This window comes from Halichoerus grypus, chromosome 9 (assembly GCF_964656455.1).
Source record: "Halichoerus grypus chromosome 9, mHalGry1.hap1.1, whole genome shotgun sequence".
Lineage (NCBI taxonomy): Eukaryota > Metazoa > Chordata > Mammalia > Carnivora > Phocidae > Halichoerus > Halichoerus grypus.
The window spans coordinates 12,075,362-12,080,852 of NC_135720.1; the positions used below are offsets into that span (position 1 = coordinate 12,075,362).

Consider the following 5,491-nt stretch of genomic DNA (forward strand, 5'->3'; position numbering starts at 1 on the left):
TATGCCAAGATACTCCAGTCCACGAAGATGTCCTGTTCTAGTGCTCAGTATCTTTGGCCACAACCCTACTATCTGCAGTTCTAGGAACCTCTGCTCCACGTCTATTCATTTATTTTCTTCAGACTTTGGAGTGAGGGTCAGATTGTGGTATAAACACAGAATAGAAAGAAAATATGAGAACGGATCTGGCACAAACATTCCAAACTACAGCAGGTGGGGCGGGGGGGGCTGCTGGGAGGCTGATCCAGCCCAGGAGCAAAAGCAACTGGGCAGGCACAACAAAGCATGGTGCCCGAAGAAGAGCTGTGGGTCAGGCAACAGTGAGCATTAAGATTCGCCAGAAGAGACAGGCGCATCCCGTGAAGGAAAGTAGACCAGGCCAGCAGAAATCCCAGGTGGGCAGCATATCAGATTGAGGATGGCAAGTCTCATCATCAGGAAGCTTCAGACCCAGGAATCAGGTTACTAGTTACATGGCTAGGTGTCAGAGGCAGTCATCTGTGGACTTGCTCAAGGTGTGCAGGGTAGCGAGACACAAACCGGGCTCAGTTCTGAGAAGCAGAGCACACAAGATCCCAGGGACATCACAGGGCTCTGGGGTCTGGGAAGCTGGCATATTAAATTCCGTGGGCTGGAGCAATGGAGCTGTTTAAATACTGCCCATCTGTCATTTGAATCAGTCCGGGAACCAGGGCAGAGCTAAGCCTGGTGGTGAATGGGAAGACTGGCCCAGCTCCTGTGATCTGGGGAAGGTCGTGGAAAGAGAAAGAGGGTTCCTCTTCTGCTTAAGCTCGTCTATTTCCTCCTGCCGCTCCCTCCTTCCCCACCCAGGCATTAATTAATTATTTGTACTAACATCTGCAGCACATTTTTCAGATTCACACTGGCACAAAGAAAGCATCACAAAATAAAGTTATGTTATTGTATTTTTTTTTAAATGGTGCATCTTTGTTTGAAAATTGCTTAAGTTTTGAAATGTCTCCCCATCCTGCATGATTAATGTGATACATAGAACGAAGCAGCAGAGTGAGTGGAGAATTAGTCAGCGCCAGTTCACCTAGAAGCATTTATCTTTGCTTTTTTCCCCTGGTGCCTGCGCTGAGCCTGAGGGTAAGCTGACACTTTTTTTTTCTTTTTTAACAAATTAAGCTTCATTTTCTTTTTTGCGGGTGTGTTAAGAATCTTGAAGGGAATGAGCAATGTCTGCAGCCTCCAATACCAGCTGCCATGGCAGGAAAGAAAGAGGTGACAATTTCCCCGCAGATTCGGGATGATTGTTTTAATGGGGCTGGGGCGGAGGTAACGGGCACAAAGATCTCGTGCAGCCAGGAAAAAGCAGGCTCTCTCCTTCCCTAGCCTGGCGCTACATGATGTAACATTTAGCTTCTGGCTTAAGGTGCATCTCTTCTCTGCTTTGATTTATTCCCACTTTTGCAAATCACAGAGGTATGTTACAGGAAATGCATTTAGAGCTGCTTTACAGTTCATTGAGGAGCAAGGCTGTTATTCCCACCAGAGAAAAATCTCACGTGTGCCAGGGTGAGTGACCTAGAATAAAAGGAAAGAAAGGGGGAAAAAAAGAGAGAGAAAAGAGAACAGGAATGTAGATGTTACGCTGGGATGAAATTGTATTTGCCTTGATTGAAAACTCTTTTATTATGAACATAATTTAGATCGGAATGGGAAAATAGAACTCGTGGGCTCCTTGCCTGGCCGGGAGTGCTGCTGAGTACACAGCCGTTCCTGTAATGTAAGTGCGGATGTGATGACTGTGTTATTGTGTTTATATATGAAAGCATTATGCTCCATCGAAGGAAATGAAAAATATCTTCAAGGGTTTGCTCAGTCAGCTCCTTTAGCAGAAAATGCTTGGAGGTGTGGAATAGTAACAGTGGCCAAAATACAGATTATCGAAGAGCTCTGCAGGCTTCTGTGGATGTCATCTATCGATGTAAAAGAATGAAATGCTGAGCAGACCCTGGCAGCCTCAGAACAGTTCATGCAGGGGCCCGGATTGTGATTCTGGCTTAAGTACTCCTTGAGCACAGATCATGCCCACAGCCACGGGGTTGGGGGAGATGGTGCATCAGACACTGGTGCTGTCTGCAAGGAGCTCCCAGTCCAACTGAGCAGGCAAAACCAATGCACACAGAGAGATCATTAGCAATGCAAGTGGGGGGATTTCAAATGAGTCGCTAAAATGATCCAAATTCAAAGGAAAATGTCCTAGTAATTTAGCCACTCTCTCTGCACAATGTGTGTGTGTGTGTTTATATACCTATATTTATATATATATATATATACATTTTTATTTACATGTATGATGTCTGTTTTTACACTTTTTCTTAACACAATTAGGAAGCCTCAGTTTCCTTATTTCTTTTTTTTAAGATTTTATTTATTTATTTGGCAGAGAAAGAGAGCATAAGCAGGGGGAGCAACAGAGGCAGAGGGAGAAGCAGGCTCCCCACTGAGCAGGGAGCCCGATGCGGGACTCAATCCCAGGGCTCTGGGATCATGACCTGAGCCGAAGGCAGAAGCTTAACTGCCGGAGCCACCCAGGCGCCCCTAAAGATTGTACTTATTTATTCTAGAGAGAGAGAGAGCAGGGGGAGGAGCAGAGGGAGAGGGAAAGCAGACTCAGCGCTGAGCGCAGAGCTCCATCTCATGACCCTGAGATTATCCCACCTGCACCAAAAACAAGAGTCGGATGCTTAACCGACTGAGCCACCCAGGCGTCCCATCAGTTTCCTTATTTCTAAGACTTTCTGCATGTCAAAGCCTCAGGTGGACCACAGATCTGAAAGAGAGTTGAAGTATTTGTCTTTATATGACACCCACAGCAGTGTAGATGATCCTCTAGACATTTCACCCTCTCAAGCTGTAACTGACTACCCACCACAGGGTGCTGGACACCTAGTACAGTGCAGAGGAAATTTAAAAAAAAATTTTAAAAAGATCAGCTCCGAGCTCCATTCTGTGCTCGAATGGTACAAAATGTTTTACTTGGTATGCATCTAATTACCTAATTGGTGGAAGTTCAACAAGAGCAGGAACCTTGTCTTATAAATCAACATTGTATTCCTCCTACTTAGGGCTAAGCTTGGCAGGTAGAACAGGCTCGGTTAATATTTGTTGAATGAACAAATGAATGAATGACTCCAGCAAATTTATGAATGTAGCATTACCCTGTCTTACTAATGAAGCTCAGACTCAGAGATTGAACCATTTCTACATGATCAGCAAATATACTGTAACCTGTAGTCAAGACTAACTAGGTCTGACTCCAAAGACCAGCTTCTTCCCACATAAACATTGTTTCTAAAAGGCAGAATGCCCAAACCTGCCCTCAAAGGGCTTACCATCAAATAGGGAAGCAACACTCTGCATACAGAAGACAAAAACAAACTGCCCGAGGGAGGATATGATTAAGAGAAAAGAGAATGGGCACAGTTGGGGCTTGTACATACAACTTTCCTGAGCCCTGCTCCACATACCAAGCCCCAGTATCCTGTCTCACCCGTTCCCATCCACAACACCAGGGGGAGGGGAGGTCACTATTCACACACTTGGTTTTGTCTAACCATGTTTTCCACACCCAAATAACCCAAGAGTTAGAATGTAAACAAGCACAAAATTTCAATTGATGATACCAGTTTACAAAAAAAAAAAAAAATCTGATTCTGCTCTTGTTAATTTCTATCAGATGAACTGGGAAAACCCAGAATAGTTCTCTGTCATTTTCAGCTTTTCTCACACCAGCTCACTATGGGAATATGTATCACTTATAAAAGGTCAGCCCGACCTCTGACATGGGCTAAAGGTACAGCTAATGGGAGGCAGGATGAGGGAGTACTCAAGCACATAGAATCTGAGGTCGGATGTTGCAGCCAGATGCCAGTGAAAATGTGCAAAATAACCACGGTCAGGGGGCTTAGATGATAAAATGCAACAAAGGGGAGATCAGGCTATCACCCCCTTAACCAGTAATCAGTTTTAGTATCATTAAGTGAGACAACCAGAAATTAGTGGTCCCGAATACAATGCAGGATAAAATGCACAGCGAGGCCTATGAAGTGTTCTTGACAAGTGTTTAAAATTCAATCTAAGCAGGACTTTAAGTACTGGAAATAGAGGAATAGGTTAAATGACACCACAAGGAAACAATTAGATAAATACAGAAGAAGGACATTATAAAGGACAGCAATCCCGGTCCTTCAACAAGCCAATGTCAGGGTTTAGAGAAAAAAAGAAAAACAAGGCAATGTTGGACTGTAAAAAAAAAATGGAAGGGAGGACTTTTTTAGATCAAAAGATATTTGAGAGACATAATAAATGTGAGAGACATAATAAATGTTTTTAGATCAAAAGATATTTGAGAGACATAATAAATGTGGCATAATAAATAAATAAAATAAATTTGATTCTGGTTTAAATAAATGAGCAATAAAAGACATTTATGGGGAAGAATTGGGGGAAATTTGACTATAGACTGAGTATTAGATGATATTGGGGAATTATTGTTAATTTTGTCGAGGATGATGTTATGGTTATGTAAAAAAGAAAAGTCCTGATTTTTGGAAGTGCATATTGAAATATTTAGGAGTATATTATCATGATACTTGTGACTTAGTTTAAGTACTTACATCCCCCAAAAAAGACACAGATGCAGAAAAATATGAATAGTTATTAAATGTGGATGATGGGGTTATGGGTAGTTCTTATTCACACTCTCTGCTTTTCTGTATGTACATTTTCATAACAAGAAAATTTTAAATGATTGTTTAACAAAATTCCTGGCACACAGCAAATGCATATTAAGATTAGCTTTGATCATGATTATTGTTTTTATGATTTCTGGCTACCCCTGGGCCACCACTGCCTGCCAATATGACCACAAAGGCCGCTGCCCGCCAAAGGCCAGAGCATTGGTTCAGTGTGGGTTGCTGTCTCCAATCCCTGCCTACGCTGCTAAAGCCAGTGTTGCTGGGGCCTACGGTCTCAATAACCAAGATTGGTTTCTTTTAAGCTTTTGGTCGTTCTTAATGCAACCTCTTTCCCAGGACCTGGACCGGAGAAGAGCCCGCACGGCAGGCATTGTGCTTGACTCAGAAACGCAGCTCTGGAGGTATTGATGAGTGAGCTGTGCTGTAGGGGGAGAGGGATGGAGGAGGGCAGGCTCCTAACCCTGGCTTCCTCTTCCCCACGAAGGGACAACAGTGAGAGGACATTCTTGGATACGGTCTACTCCTCATTCACTCTTCTCTGAGGGAGGAGTGCTTTATCGTATTGGCAAATTTGGGAGCAAGCCCTGGGCACAGACAGCTCAGCCCTGCTGCACAGGACATGTGATCTGGAATGCCTTCCACATGCCAAAGTCATGTGCTCCAGGACCATAATCAAAATTGGCCTTTTTTTCATCTCTTTATTCCATTATCTCCTTTGGTTTTGAACTTAGATGGACAAGAAAGAGGATATTATGTGTCTGTCC

At 43.4% G+C, this 5,491-nt stretch overlaps 1 long non-coding RNA gene across 1 annotated transcript; it reads left to right on the forward strand.

Annotated features, from left to right (window-relative positions):
- The first annotated feature begins 918 nt into the window (after positions 1 to 918).
- Positions 919 to 5,289, forward strand: LOC144379031 (uncharacterized). Its single transcript, XR_013441050.1, has 3 exons — positions 919 to 1,110; positions 1,674 to 1,750; positions 5,064 to 5,289. It is a non-coding gene; the product is annotated as an uncharacterized LOC144379031 (long non-coding RNA).
- Positions 5,290 to 5,491: the final 202 nt, after the last annotated feature.